The sequence below is a fragment of the Bos taurus genome, chromosome 2, assembly GCF_002263795.3.
Source record: "Bos taurus isolate L1 Dominette 01449 registration number 42190680 breed Hereford chromosome 2, ARS-UCD2.0, whole genome shotgun sequence".
In the NCBI taxonomy this organism is placed as follows: Eukaryota; Metazoa; Chordata; class Mammalia; order Artiodactyla; family Bovidae; genus Bos; species Bos taurus.
This window is the reverse complement of record NC_037329.1, coordinates 30,642,384-30,659,303: the sequence shown is the minus strand read 5'-3', so window position 1 is coordinate 30,659,303 and position 16,920 is coordinate 30,642,384. Positions and strand designations below refer to the sequence as shown.

Here is a 16,920-nt window from a genome sequence, read left to right as displayed (position 1 = left end):
TCATAGAGTGCTGATGCATGCAGTACAAATAGCTATTTTGAATCCCTAATCTTATTTGTTACACTATTTACATATGAGGTAATATCATCCTGCCTACACCCAGTATCTCACCTAATGGTGAAACTAGTCTGGACTGGTCTAGATTTTGTGTCAGATAGCAGAAGTCATCTCGGAGCTGTGGCCGTAGTCCAGTGCAAGTGCAGCAGGATTGCACGTGAGAATGACCCGATTCTGCAGAATTGAAAATCTGTTTCAGAGTCATAGGTAATCGTTGCATGATAAAAAGTGCAACCTCGCCTCTCTCCCTAGCTCTATTCTTCCTCTGCACTTCGTTTGCCTCCTGAATTGCTCCCCTGAGAGCTGCAAGGCACATCCTTTCATTATGCAAAGCCCTTTAGCTCCCTCCAGCTTCTGCTCTCAAACATTCAAACACAGCATGGGAGTGGCAGACTAAAGAGTAAAGAAACCTGGTTCTTGTTCTAACAAGTTCCTACATCTGTGTAAACACATGACACTGTTTTAGTAGTGTTCCTACAAACATTAAGAAAAACAATGTCTTCCATTGGGTCAAATGAACATCCTTATCTTATCAGCTTGGGGCCAGTGGCAAACTCATTATGTCAGCAGATTGGCAATTTATGCGGAAGCCACATAGAAATTGCCAGGGTTATAGGTGCTTAATATATGTTTATTCAATGAACGAATAAATATGAATGTGTGCCTGCATAATTGGGTGCATAAATTAGGTGTTTATTTGTGAGGAACTCTTTGAAGGAGTGAATAACATAGGAGGATGATCTGTTTTTAGAGATTTGAAATGAGGAAAGCTATTCTAACTATATGAGGAAAACTATTCTAACTCCCATCATAGACATATGCCTTGAGGTGCTTCAGGAGCGCTGATGTATTTGCCTTATTCAGGTTCATCTCTCCCGTTTAATTCTCATAACTTATAGCATTGATGTGCAACACAGGAGAGGTAATTACTGTTACTGTGTACAACCTTGGCTTCACTAGAACCAAATTAGCAATCAACCAGATACTTGAAATAAATGGATATATGACTATTTAGACATACCTCTATGTTATTTGTATATATAACTACACATATATTTGAATTCTAGCAAAACTTAGACTCTATGGATATTCTTCCCATCCATTCCAAAATTCCATCATGATAATTCTCCTACTCTTGTATTATTTTTTAAGTAATTAGAGAATTAAGCATTAGTTGACTGATAACCGACAAATTCTTTTGCTTTTTACCGATGCTGGAGCAGAGCACACAGAGATTTGGTTTATGACTAGTGGCTTGGGATTGAGGGCAGTAGGGACTGGGCAGTAGGGTTGACCCCTATGTAAGAAAACCAGCAATCCTACTCATAGTATCATGGCATATGGCTCTGATCTAGGCCACTTATTTCCTTTTAGCTAAAATGGCTGATATGGTGAAAAGAAGTATGGCAGAAGATAGTGTGGGATCAAGGAAATAGGCAGGTCATAGAGCTTTGATTCTTGGTTGATTCAACAAGTCTTATTCATAAAGTAGCTGGAATTGAAGGAGTAAAACCAAGTTCTGAGTAGGAGGAAACTAAATGAGACTAGGGTTCTCGATAAGAAAACTTCAGTTCTGACAAGGAAATGGAATTCGATTTCAGAACCAAGAATGAGGCTGATTTAACCTGTCTGAATCTTTAGGTAGAGATTGGTAGAAACACGACTGTCCAGTGATTGTGAAGGTGTCCTGTGAAGAAAGAACAGACCAATTGTATACCTGGCATGCTAATGGAGATGAAGTTATTAACATTTCTAGGTTCATCCGCATTGTCTCTGAATTAGTACTTAGCTGGTTGTGATGAGATAGACAAGAAATGACACATTCATAACTATTTTGAAGTAGTTTAAGGTCTTAAACATACTCTCTGGAATCTATGTATAAGGACTTGTAGTTATGTTTAATGGAATTTTGAAAATGTGAAACATATGGTCATAAATGCTAGAGTATAAGATGACTCATTTATAGTAATGCCACTTCATGAATGCATTAAACAGTTTTATTGTCTTACATTCAAAAGAGATACTATGATCTTGAAGTACAAAACGGAGAATTTATGTCTGTAAGTTTTCTGCTTTTTGTGGCATTCACTGTAGAAAAGTTGGAAAATTCAAAACTGTAAAGAAATGGATTTTGTGAAACTGTAATACTATCACTCCAAGATGATCAATTGTGATGTATTTTCTCAGTATTTCTTTTGTGTGTTATTATATAGCTATTATATATTGGTAAACATTTGTTTTCTAATCTATTTTTTATACTGAACATTGTATCAGGCATTTTCCAGTATTATTAAAATGTCTGCAAAATCTTATTAATTTTATTGGCTACAGAACTATCCCTTCATATAGACAAAGCCTGTTTTTAACGCAACCATTTCTACAGTGTCAACTATTTAGGTGGTTTTCAGTTTGTCATTATTATACATAACTTAATGAACATTTTGGACACATACGTTTTAAAACTTCTGATTACTATATCCTTAAGGTCAGTTCCTAGATCCAGAATTATTTTTATTGAAAAAAAAAAAAAGATGAACCTTTTCTGAGGTTCTTGGAATATACATTGAGAACTTGCCTTCTGAAAATGTTGTAATAATTTATATACCAATCAGTAGTATAGAAAAATGCTCATCTCTTTGTACTATTGCCACAATTTAAGATTATTCTAATTTTTCATTATTTGCTAATTAAATGGGAAAAATTGTATTTTGTTATTGTTTTGATTTTTACTTATTTGATTATTAGTGAATTTGAACACTTTTTATATATTTTAATCGTTTACGTACCACTTTTTGTCACTTTTCTATTAACTTTGCTCAGCCGTCAGTTGTTGGAAAATGGCCTGTGAACAGAGAAAAAGTACGGCTAATTCTCATTGTTCCTAGTAGTTGTATATTCTATAAAGTTGCAGCAAACAATAAATTAGCAAATACTGAACCTCTGCTCCTGGGAAATATAGGGTCAGGTTTCTGGGAGCCTGTGGTCATGTTTTCATCCACTGGTCAATGCATACTTTGTTTAGTGTGTTTCTGTTTCAAGGTAGTAGTGGCAATGTTAGTTGCTCAGTTGTGTCCGATTCTGCGGCTCCATGGACTGTAACCCACCAGGCTTTTCTTTCCCAGCCAAGAATACTAGAATGGGTTGCCATTCCTTTCTCTGGGGGAATCTTCTCAACCCAGGGACTGAACCAAAGTTTCCTGCATTGCAGGCAGATTCTTTACTATCTGAGCTACCAGGGAAGCTTACCTAATTTTTATTCTTGATTGATTAACATTAAACTCATAGTCAACAGCACAGTGATTCATGCCCATACAAAGCTTATCTAGCATGACATCACAGCCTTGCACTTAGGGACACCGGACATTTCAGCATTATGTTTGGGGCCATTTTCAAACAGCAAACTGACCAACAAAAAGCCCCAAAGTGCATATCCTGTGACACTAAACATACCATGTGAAGGATGCTGGTTTACAATAGGAGAGCTGAAACAGATTCAAGCAGTCAGCTTGTTCAGCCTCAGCTGAGAACGTGAGGCTACTCAGAGTTTGCACTGCTCTGGGCATGTCTGTCGGAGAAGCCAATGGCACCCCACTCTGGTACTCTTGCCTGGAAAATCCCATGGATGGAGGAGCCTGGTGGGCTGCAGTCCATGGGGTCGCTAAGAGTCAGACACGACTGAGCGACTTCACTTTCACTTTTCACTTTCATGCATTGGAAAAGGAAATGGCAACCCACTCCAGTGTTCTTGCCTGGAGAATCCCAGGGACGGGGGCTGCCGTCTGTGGGGTCGCACAGAGTTGGACACGACTGAAGTGACTTAGCAGGGCATGTCTGTGAATGATCATGAAAGTACCATAAGTATTGACTGGAGGTTACAAATAAGTTTCAACAAGAAGAAAGTGAAAGTGAAGTCGTTGTCGTGTCCGACTCTTTGCAACCCCATGGACTGTAGCCTACCAGGCTTCTCTGTCCATGGGATTTTCCAGGCAAGAGTCCTGGAGTGGATTGCCATTTCCTTCTCCAGGGGATCTTCCCAACCCAGGGATTGAACCTGGGTCTCCCACATTGTAGACAGATGCTTTACCGTCTGAGCCACCAGGCGAATTCACAAATCCAGAATCTATGAATAATGAGGAATCACTATATCTTCATTATCTTTGTGATCTGGCCCCAGGTTAATGGTGATAAATATGGGTGGGTAAAGAATACACAAGTAAATGTAAATCAATTCTTGTTGAAGGTAAAAGAAAACTGTTGCTTAAATCCTATAATTTTGAGGTATAGACAGGATTTGCAGTACCCACAACACAGAAGGAGCAAAACTGAGAGTAATGAAGGATGTATGCTGACACCTGAGGAGAAAGTGTAGAACAGGGAAATGCGAAGGGCACCAGCATGAAGCCAGACAGAGTAGAACATGCGTCTCATCGACCAGCTTGTGACCTTGGATGAGAACCACTCTGGGCCTCTATTTTCTCCTACATAAAATCAAGATTAAAATATCTTCCTTAGACTAAACCTCACTTGGGGTACCTTTTGTCTCTTATTCAGCTACAACCCTAGGACCTTGTGTAATTCCCAAAATATATATGTCAGCTATGTTGGGTGTATATGTATGTCAGATACTCAATGACAAAAATGTACCAAAAATGAAAAAAAAAGTATTTAAAGTCCAAAATATTGCAGATGGTGATTGCAGCCATGAAATTAAAAGACGCTTACTCCTTGGAAGGAAAGTTATGACCAACCTAGACAGCATATTAAAAAGCAGAGACATTACTTTGCCAACAAAGTTCTGTCTAGTCAAGGCTATGGTTTTTCCAGTGGTCACGTATGGATGTGAGAGTTGGACTATAAAGAAAGCTGAGCACCGAAGAATTGATGCTTTTGAACTGTGGTGTTGGAGAAGACTTTTGAGAGTCCCTTGGACTGCAAGGAGATCCAACCAGTCCATCCTAAAGGAGATCAGCCCTGGGTGTTCATTGGAAGGACTGATGTTGAAGCTGAAACTCCAATACTTTGGCCACCTGATGCGAAGAGCTGACTCATTTGAAAAGACCCTGATGCTGGGAGGGAATGGGGGCAGGAGGAGAAGGGGACGACAGAGGATGAGATGGTTGGATGGCATCACCGACTCGATGGACATGAGTTTGAGTGAACTCCGGGAGTTGGTGATGGACAGGGAGGCCTGGCATGCTGCGATTCATGGGGTCTGAAAGAGTCGGATACGACTGGGCAACTGAACTGAGCTGAAAATACAAAATAGAGCATTTTCATTGTAAAACACTTGTCATATGGGATTAGTCCCTGCCAATGAATAGTTAACACATATTGATCTCTCCACTTCACATACTCTACTGCTCTATATAAATGATTTATGTCAATTCAAATTATATGATTTATTGATTTCTTTATTTTTATTTAACAAACACTTGCATAGTACTTACTATGCACCAAGCTTTATTTAATGCTTAACAAATATTAATTTGTTTAACCCTTGTTAACAACACTATACAGTGGGTTTTATTATTAAAACTATTTTATATTAGTACATGAGTCATAGAGGGAGTAAGTAACTTGTCCAAGGTCACACCACAAGCAAATGGCAGACCCAGGATTTGAACTAAGTGTTTTATCTTCGGAGTTCATGTTTATAACCTCTACTCTGTCACAACAGCCCTAGGAAATTTGAGATAAAGAAGCAGGGGTTAAGTCACTGACCTGAGTTGGCAATGAGCCTACTGGTGTGTCTGACTTTAAAACCTGTGTCATTACGATTTATAGCTCCAGGCCACTAGCATTCTGGTAATAAAACAGCAGAGGCTTACAACAGTTTACTACCTATGTTGCTTCTAACTGCTTCTAAAACAAAAGCATCTTGCTTTCTCTCTTCCTGTTTTCTTAATAATGCAGTTAGATTTTCATTGCTATAATTCCAGGTGTTTTTTTTTTTTCTGAGTCCTGAAAGCTGATTTTCATGGAACATGAAAGTGAAAGTCGCCCAGACCTGTCCAACTCTTTGTGACCTCATGGACTATACAGTCCATGGAATTCTCCAGGTCAGAATACTGGAATGGGTAGCCTTTCCTTTCTCCAGGGGATCTTCTCAACCCACAGATCGAACCCAGGTCTCCCCCATTGCAGGGGGATTCTTTACCAGCTGAGCCACTAGGGAAGCCCATACCTTGGCATAAGCCCTCTTTATTTTTATGGATGCCAATCCTTGACTAAAGTCTGATCTGACAAACATACTTACGTCATGGAACATAAGAAGGGAGAAAAAAGAGTCTTAGCCCATTCCAGAACTAAGAATGGGCAGGAGATTGTTAAGATTAACAGCTTGAGCCTTGGACTGATGCTGTCTGCATTCACATCAGGCTGCTCTGCTACCAGCTGTGAGGTTTTGGTAAATCGCTTCACCTCTCTGGACCTCAGTTTCATTTATAAAATTGAACAGTCTACCTATTCCAACAATGTTTGTATTGGTATGAAGATTCAAAGAATTAATACCTATGAAGCACTTAGAAAGGCCTTGGCACGTGGTCAACACACAAATAAAACTTCATCAATAGAAGCAGCATTTAAAAATTACCCAATTATCATTACTAGTTTTACAGCTTCACCACTTGTGTACTAGTAAGTTTTCAAACTTTGTGATTACACACCTCTACCATTAAAACTGGCCTATGTACAAATATCCTTACTTTATGTATAGATTGTCAAAATGTGTAGCAGTGGTTGGTAGTAATAGATTGCGTGAAACTTTAAACTGGATCACAGCAATGATTCACCAAGTCTTGGTTTATCTTTTCCTAATGCCCCTAAGCTGCCGCTGGATTCTTGTACCCAGACCTCTCCTCCCCGAAGAGTTCTTTGCTCAAAGCTACCTATGGCCTTTTCTAGTCTTTCTCAGTTTCAATGGCTTGCTGTAGAAAAGAGGGTAACTTCTGTCAAAGGAAAGTAATTATATCCATTACCATCTGGGAACAATAATAGTCCCTTAACTCTCTCAAGATTATTCAAGTACTCAAAAAACATCCTGTGTTATCCCTACTGAATCCTTGATCAAAGACCAGAAGTCTGGGGGGTCAAGGCAGGGTCGACCTCAAATTGATTCTGCTTCTCACGTTTTTCCTTATGCCATCTCCCAGCACCAATTCCCTTTGGTGAGCGAATTGGTCCCTGGCAAGGGCTGGAGATAAATGCTTTGCTGGTGAAAGTCACTTAAAACTTGAATTTAGAGTGCTGGCTTCAGCATCACTTATACTAAAATTGGAATAATCCAGAGAAGATTAGCCTGGTCCTTGCTCGAGGATGACATGCAAATTTGTGAAGTGTTCCAGACTTTTTTGACATATGTACACTACTATGTATGAAATGAGGGCAAGAGAGGAAGGGGGTGTCAGAGAGATGGTTGGATGACATGACTGATTCAGTGGACATGAGTTTGAGCAAACTCGGGGAGATAGTGAAGGACAGGGAAGCCTGGCGTACTACAGTTCGTAGGATCACAGAATCAGATAGGACTTAGTAACAGACAACAACATATAAAATAGATAACTAATGAGAACCTACAGTTTAGCACAGGAAACTCTACTCACTGTTCTGTGGTGACCTAAATAGGAAAGAAATCCAAAGAAGAGTGGATATATGTATATATATAACTGATTCACTTTGCTGTACAGCAGAAGCTAACACAACATTGTAAAGAAACTATACCCCAGTAATATATACGCCACATTTTTTTAACTAAAAAGAAAACCTTAGACTTAGAGACATTGAAGACCATATATACATGAGAGGAGGTCAGGGAACTGGTTAGTGGAGAATGCTGAGAACCAAGGATCCAAGGTTGAGTTCACTCCAGATGTAAAAGAAACATAGAAATCATTGAGAAGTGATGCTCTTGAAGATAGACGGGGTTGAATCCTACTTTTATGAAACTCAGTATACACATTCTGCTTATTTTTTTCTCTTCCATCCCAAAGAATAGAAAATCCTAAAATGTAGAAGGAAAAGAAACCTTTTTATGCCTTTGTTTGTCCTTCATAGCCCAAAGTCACATTTAGCTTTGGAAAAATATTTCCTGTAACAACCCATATGTCATATGAGTAGCATAGAAAAGGGGAAACATAGACCCGAGAAGGGGGACTGTTTCTATGCATCCTGAGGTACCTGAGAGTATATGTGGATGCACACAGTTGACCCCCCATATTCGTGGATTCTGCATCTGCAGATTCAACCAACAAATGATCTCAAAATATTCAGAAAAAAACTCCAGAAAGTTTAAAAAGAGAAACATGAATTTGCTGTGCTCTGGCAACTATTTACATAATATTTACATTATATTTGCAATAATCTACATAGCATTTACATTGTGATGCTGGGAAAGATTGAGGGCAGGATGAGAAGGGGACAACATAGGATGAGATGGTTGGATGGCATCACTGACTCAATGGGCACGAGTTTGAGCAACTTCCGAGAGAGTGAAGGACAGGGAAGCTTGGCATGCTGCAGTCCATGGGGTCGCAGAGTCAAACACGACTTAGCAACTGAACAGCAAGGTATTATAAGAAATATTGAGCTCATTTAAAGTATACAGGAGGATGTACATAGGTTATATGCAAATATTATACTACTTTACTTAAGGGACTTGAATATGGACTTTGGTTCCATGGGGGTCCTGGAACCAATTTCCCATGGATTCCAATGGACACCTTTATCCCCCTATTTGCCCCATGGTTCAGTTCAGTTGCTCAGTCGTGTCTGACTCTGCGACCCCATGAATCGCAGCACGCCAGGCCTCCCTGTCCATCACCAACTCCCGGAGTTCACTCAAACTCATGTCCATCGAGTTGGTGATGCCAATCCAACCATCTCATCCTCTGTCGTCCCCTTTTCCTCCTGCCCTCAATCCCTCCCAGCATCAGAGTCTTTTCCAATGAGTCAACTTTTCTCACAAGGTGGCCAAAGTATTGGAGTTTCTGCTTTAGCATCATTCCTTCCAAAGAAATCCCAGGGCTGATCGCCTTTAGGATGGACTAGTTGGATCTCCTTGCAGTCCAAGGGACTCTCAAGAGTCTTCTTCAACACCACAGTTCAAAAGCATCAATTCTTCAGCACTCAGCTTTCTTCACAGTCCAACTCTCACATCCATACATGACCACTGGAAAAACCATAGCCTTGACTTAGACGGACATTTGTTGGCAAACTAATGTCTCTGTTTTTCAATATGCTATCTAGGTTGGTCATAACTTTTCTTCCAAGGAGTAAGCGTCTTTTAATTTCATGGCTGCAGTCACCATTTGCAGTGATTTTGGAGCCCCCAAAAATAAAGTCTGACACTGTTTCCACTGTTTCCCATCTATTTGCCATGAAGTGATGGGACTGGATGACATGATCTTTGTTTTCTGAATGTTGAGCTTTAAGCCAACTCTTTCACTTTCTTCTTTCACCTTCATCAAGAGGCTTTTTAGTTCCTCTTCACTTTCTGCCATAAGGGTGGTGTCATCTGCATATCTGAAGTTATTGATATTTCTCCCAGCAATCTTGATTCCAGCTTGTGCTTCTTCCAGCCCAGCGTTTCTCATGATGTACTCTGCATAGAAGTTAAATAAGCAGGATGACAATATACAGCCTTGGCGTACTCCTTTTCCTATTTGGATGTGATATCAAATCGTAACCGGGTCCACTCCTGGGAACTGCCAGATACATTCCCAAGAACTTTGGGCTGATTCTCTCCTTTGGCAAGATGTTTTCAAAGGGAGATATCTGTGAGCTACAAAGAGATCCTGGTAGCTCAGTGGTAAAGAATCTGCCTTCAGTGCAGCAACTAGGGTTTGATCTCTGGATCAGGAAGATTCTCTGGAGTAGGAAATGGCAACCCACACCAGTATTCTTGCCTGAGAAATCCCATGGACAGAGAAGCCTGGTAGGCTATAGTCCATGGTGTCGCAAGAGTTGGACACGACTTAGCAGCTAAAGCACCACCATCCTGAAGGATGAGGTAATGTCTCCTTCCCAATGAACAACAGGCTTGTTTACTGCTTGCTAAGAAAAACAGTGGATTCCCAAACTCATTGTGCTTTTGGTATAATGCAAACGTACTGTGTGTGCAGCATCTATTTGGCTCCTCCACCTTGCCCCTGTAGAATCTGGTGAACAAGGAGTACCAACAGAAACAAGATGCTCTTTCTACTTCTTGTACTGTGAATAATGAAATAGTTTGTTTCTGACCCAGAAACTCATGTTTTTGCCCCCATCTGTGAAATATTAAGAGGACAACTCTTTAGTTGCAGGGTAAAATTGTCCCAGACAAGATAAATAGCTGCCTTCTCTCAAATTACATAGTTGCCTATATTCTATCAGTTCTGCCTGGCTCTTGTATTTCAGTAAAAATTCAAAATTCTCCTTGCTTGCTTCTGCAGTTTGTCTCAGGAACTCAACAACCATGGCTTTTACTTTCATTTCTACCAACCACAAAAAAGAGGTAAATTAGATGTCTTAGAACATGGCTATATATCATAAAATTCCATAGGAAATTAATAAATCTTGTGTGATATGATTTTATTTTTACAGGATAGTCATGACTCTAAGGCAAAGATAATAATTTAAATACCAAGAGACAGAATTGTTTTGTAGATCTATCACTAGTGAACTGCTAAAGGCACAAATTTCAGCCTTGTTTTTGCTAGAGGTCAGTACCAATTAGTGATGTTTTATCAGCAGGATTTCTCTTTCAAAACTGTTTTATGATGTTCAGGTAACTCCCCTACTAGTTACTTGCTTTTTAGAGATGGGTTTACCAGCTTATTATTAATGGATTATTTAGAAGTTTATTATGGTGCTAGGGTTTTTGTTGGGGTTTTTTTTTATGTCAGATCTATTGAAATGGAAAATATTGCATATTTCAAATGGTTTGTAATACAAAGGTTATGTGTACCCTGAAGCCATGAAGGCAATGTGTCCTCCCTTCAGTATATTATGTTTTTTATTGAAAGATACCTTCAAAAAATAAAGTGACTAGAAACTAAGAAGGAAGGAAGACACTGACCACGAGGCTTTAGGGGAGAACTGTCAAATGCCATCTTATCATTTAAAATTAAGGAAAGTGTATTCAGGAAATGTATATGTTTACATGTTTACCTCATAGCTCAGTTATTCATTCATCTCATTTGGTTACACAAACATTTATCAAGTGAGTCTTCAGTGCCTGGGTGTGTGCTGCACCCTGAGGGTTCTGCAGGGAGCAACATGAACTCCTTGCCCACTGGGTGTTTACCAGGCAGCGGAGGAGAAACACACACTCATATTATATACCAAGTCAGGGGTGTTCTGGAAATGTGTAGAAAGGGCACATACCACATATTAGGGATCCTATGAAAGGCTTCTTAAAGTTGACATTTGAGCTGAATCTCAACTAATTTTTCTATTAATAGTAGATATGGGGTGGTAATTTTATGCCAAACATGATACTTTAAGCAGTTTCCTTATTTGTAGCTTTTAAAAGTGTTAAAACAGACAATGAGAGGATTATGAGAAGTTGAAGCCTATGCTCAATCAACCAACAACTATTTTTGTAGAAAAATCATGAAGTTTTTCTTTTGTTTTTCTTTCTTTCTTTTTGATGTTTACAACCCTCCCAAATCTTTCGTTGACAGCCAGGAGACAGAAGGTACCACAGTAACCCCAGCTGCCCCACTCCCAGCTGCCTTCCCAGACTCCGTTTTAATCCCAACTCTGCAGCCCTAGATCTCTTTTTTAAATTTAGAATGTCTGACATATGGAGCCAGTAATACAGCATTGATGAATTTCTTCCTTTTATGTTTTTTTTAATGATTTCGATTTTTGTTTGGGGTTAGTACAGTAAAGGCTTTTTAGGTTAAGGATATAAAAAAGAAATGTGCTTCCAGATTTCCTCATTTATAGCAAAGTTCAAGTGCATTACCTTTGACCCAGTCCTCTCCAGAATGACTTGATCTTAGTTGCTCTTGTTATTTTTTTTTTTTTTTTTTTGCTCTTGTTATTTTTGAGGATTTTGTTTCATTTTGTTGTTATTGTTGTTCAGTGATGCTCTGACCTGGATTATCATGATATATTAGGCTTGATGGGGCTACATTGTTGGGCCAGATGAGATAGAGTGTGGGGAAGTCGTTGAGCAGGTGGGAAGTGCTGTTTAATCCTTCTAACAGCGGAGGCTCATGGTGGTACTGAGAAAATGTAAAAAGCAGCAAAACAGGTTCGTGGAGCCAAAGAATAGCAAATATCTCCTTCTGTCATTGTGTGAGCATTTTAATCAAATGGCCTGCCTCATGCAGCTTTATTTTGCATTGAGATATTCCATGTCCCCCAAATATTTCTCAGATGGTGGTAATGAATTGCATTGCCCTCTCAGTTGTAAGAGCGCGGGTATTCTGCTGCGGAGCCATATGGTTCCCATTTATTTTAATGTGTCTTTGACATCAGGAGAATTGCTGAGACAGCAGAGGAAAGTGCTTACAACTTGGACTGCAGCCAGAGCTGCGAATATTTATGTTTAGTGACGACTACCTTTTTTTTCCCAGGAAAAAACGATATGGTCCTAAGATGGTATCCATGTTGAGATTTTAATAAAATGAGAGTTTATATATTTTGGAAATAGCTGTTACTTTAATAGCAGTGAAATGTATTTCTTAAGCATGTAGTTTTAGGGTTTAATTGCACATATGAGAGATTAAGGAAACAGCCTGGGAAGTAGGTGGTATTTATTTTCTCACTGATAAAAAAGGAACACACTTTTTGTTTGGCTTAACAGCATCACCACGATAGTAGTCTGCATATGTAATGCTTTCCATCTGTGATTCTTAAGGTTTTTTACAAAGGTAATATTTCTGATAATACTCCTGAGGTAAACATAATTCTGAAAATACTAACAGAGGGACTGAAAAATGCAGGTGCCCCTTAATTTAATCTGTATAATGGAAATTAGCAAATTTAGAATTCAGATTTTGAATTATCTAACATTATCTAACAATTTATTATTTTCCAAGTATGAGGATAGGATAACACTTTCTCCAGTTCATTAGTGATATGGTATGCTTACAATAAAGAAGCATTCTTTAAAAATGAGATGACAAAGACCTCAGTAATAATCAATGTTCCATATATAAATGTTAATATCTCTGTAGAAATCTTAGATTCTCTGGAAAATTATTATGTTATCTAAAGGAAAATACATACTGTTAACAGAGAAAAGTAGTGATAACATTGATCAGTTTCTGTGAAATTGTTCTCACTAGAAATAAAGTCAGATGGCCAGTTGAATATATAGAACAGGGAAAAAAATTTCTGAACTTTCAGTTGTTTGAGACAGAACTGAACAGAATGCAGGGTCTAAATTCAGCAAAACACTTTAATATTATATTGTCTTTCAAATATCTTGCCAAAGGATTTTAATATATAAACTTTAAGTGATAGTTATATAAACACACTATTTATCATATAAAGACCAGAAGGAAGACTTCATATCAAATATAGAATTAGAATCCCAAGATTCATAATGCCTAGTACTATAAATTTGATGGATGAATTGATGAGAAAGGAAAATTAGAGTGAAACTTGGTTGATTGTTCAGTTAATGGTACTATTTTAATCAATGGTTTAATCTAAATTTGTTTGAGTTTAACAGTTCACTATTCCCAGTATTAATTGCATTTGATGTTGATGGATAGGGCTTTCTAAGTCACACTGCATTTTCAGTGGGCATCAATCTAATGTAAGCAGTGAAAGGGTTAGTGCTAAGTCAGCTATAAAGGTTAAAGATAAGAGAGGACATGATTTCTTTTTAAAATTTTTGTTCTTTCAATTTTTAAAAAAAATTGAAAAAAATTAAAAAAACTATATTGGAGTATAGTTGATACAGTGTTGTACTAGTTACAGGTGTACAGCAAAGTGAATCAGTTATAAACATATATCAAGTCTTTTTCAGATTTTTTCCCCGTATAGGTTATTACAGAATACTGAGTAGCATTCCCTGTGCTATACAGTAGGTCCTTATTCATTTCTTTCAGTTTTTTAATTTCAAATTTATAACTTCAAAATACAGCATTTATTCCTTTTGTTCTAATGAGAATAAAATGACCCCCTCCCTATTTTTTTAGGTAACTCACAAGAATTAGGGGGAAAGTGCAGAGGGCATTTTTAATAAATTCAAATGTATGAATAAAAAAGAGCTAGTTCTGAGAAATGACCACTCTTTGTGAGTTAATCATCATAATTATTTATGACATCAAAGCTGGAAGGTCGAAGTTCTCAATTTTTATTTGCAGCTTTCTAAATATATATCAAAATCCTGGGCAGTAAACTTTATTTTTTTTCAAGCAGAGAATTACAAGTAGATGATTACACTATTAAACCACGCTCTGTAATGTCAAATTCAGCTTGCAGTGTGCTGAGCGGCCTGGGCTGTAGCTGTCAAGAGACTGGGGAGAGAGCTGCCTCCCTGCACGCGGATCTCTGGCTTGCTTGTGTGGACGCAGCTGACAGACTGAATAGATGACGACGTGACGCGCATGCTCATTATCCAAAACAAAGCCTTGGTCGTCCAGCCTGAAGGGTCAACTTTTGATATTATTTCTGTTTTCTTGTTAAATTTTTTGCTTAAATGCGTATGCAGTATTTGTACATGTCTTGATAGAAAATTTATTATCACATAGTCTTATGTGAGAGGGTTTCTTCTTTTGTTTTGTTTTTGTAAAACTAACGATTTAAACAAAAGGGTTTCATCTTGAGTTATTTCCACTCAGAAGTTTCAATACACAATACACAAGGACGTTATTAGTCTTCAGAGTAATCCATTGTGAATATTTTCAACCTGTTATTAGGATGGAAAATACTTAGGGTAAATGGTTAAACTACCTAATCTTGTCTGTGAGTTATAAACCTATTTCTTCTCTACAGAAGGACTGACATCAGAATGCTGACTGGTTCTTATGTATGTTTATCATACTTTATATTCTCCAGTCAGTTTGCTGCGTTGCTAGTACATAAATTGGTTGGTTGGTTGGAGATGGGGAAGAATGGCATTTAGGGGCTGGAGAGACAGATGTGCTGCAGTTTGAAAAGCGGTTAGAGCTATCATTCATACTACAGGGAACCAGAAACAAACTGGGACTTGATATCTCAAGCATCACTTCAAGTGGGAGCTACTCTTCCTTGATTTTTGTTTTTGAATGCTGCTTTCATAGAAATAAGGGCATAGTAAAAAAGTCCCTAATTTGATGGGTCCTGACATTTTCTTACATTTACCGACTTTGTCTCCATTCTGATGTCCTTTTGGGAAATGCAAAGCCCTTCAATTCCAAAACATGGGGGATATCCCAACATTGTCTCTAACAGATCCAGTGTTTGGAAAAGTCTTTCTTTCATGATTATTTTTGCACATGGTATATCTTTCATGAAGTGAAAGTGTTACTCACTCAGTCCTGTCTGATTTTTTGTGACCCCATGGACTGTAGCCCACCAGGCTCCTCTTTCCTTGTAATTCTCCAGGTAAGAATACTGGAGTGGGTTGCCATGCCTCCTTCAGGGGATCTGCCCAATCCGGGGATTGAACCCGGGTCTCCTGTATCACAGGCAGATTCTTTACTGTTTGAGCCACCAAGGAAGCCCTGTATCTTTCATCACTGAATATAAAATAACATCCTGAGTATAACATACTATTGATTTGGCCACCACTTTGTGTTATATACTTTAGGTAATTTGAATTCTGTTCACAGTTGGAAGGAAAATACTCCCAAATAGTCTTTACTTTCATTTGCCTCTCATTTACCCAATGCCTCAAGACATTTCCTTTTATTAGTCTTTTGGAATTGTTTCCACTTGAAAGATTTACTATTTCCCTAAATACCTTACTTGAGCAAAATAACAAAACAAACAAACAAAAAAAACCACAAAAATACAACTGTGGTAAGTAGATTTGAAAAACTTGAGAATGTGACATTAAAGAATAAAAGGGAACAATTAGAACAAGGAAGAATTACTTTTGACAGCAAACTGGCTTCATTTTCAAAGGAACTATTCCTATATTGTTTGGTTGCTAGATCCATTTCACTCCTTACCTGTGGTTGAGATCTGAGACCATGCTTGTGACACCAGGATCAAGAGGGGCCGATCTTGACAATTGCGTCAAGCTGGAGAAAATGTGAAAATATGATCACAGGAGATTTGTAGAAGTCCCTTGGAAAGATTGAGGACATATATTTTTTTAAATCTTAATAACTTTAACCATTGGAAGTTGATTTAATATCTAAGCTGTTATTGTTAATTCCTATGCAAAATATTTTCTTATGACAGTGGGGTTTTTGTTTGAAAGTTAGGTTTCATGACTTCATAACTGATATGATCTTGATTTGTTCTTCAAAAGGCGAGAAACAACATACTTTCAGAGCCCCTGATTAACTTGGCCTGTATAATTTAAGAAAACAAGTTTTTATTACCCGGGATTTACCAAGATAAACTAATTTCAACAATCCCACTTTGCTTCTACTAAATTCCCACCCCACCCCACCCCGCAAAGAAGAAAAGTAAACTCAATATTGACTTACAAATCATCTGGTATTTTCCTTTTGAACATACTGCATAGGAGAAAGAAGTATACTATTAACTTCATCAGACCCAAACAGTAGAATTAATATTTTCCACGGTTTTCCCCTTGTTTAACATCAGACTGGACCAAAAACTGTCAACCTCCGTGTGGCAACTTCAGAGCCAAAATACATAGTTCTGTTTACTGCTCTCTGCCTTTCCACCTATATCTGGACTTTGCTGATAGTTGTTGACACTAAAAGAGCCAAATGTGCATTAAGAGTAACTGAATCACTCCTC

At 38.2% G+C, this 16,920-nt stretch overlaps 1 protein-coding gene and 1 non-coding gene across 4 annotated transcripts in view; both read left to right on the top strand.

Moving 5' to 3' along the window:
- Positions 1–16,920, top strand: part of CSRNP3 (cysteine and serine rich nuclear protein 3) — a 204,749-nt gene that overhangs the window by 153,673 nt on the left and 34,156 nt on the right. The gene's annotated exons all lie outside the window — the stretch shown is intronic.
- LOC112443604 (U6 spliceosomal RNA) lies at positions 7,300–7,406 on the top strand. The gene has a single exon (XR_003031995.1). It is a non-coding gene; the product is annotated as a U6 spliceosomal RNA (small nuclear RNA).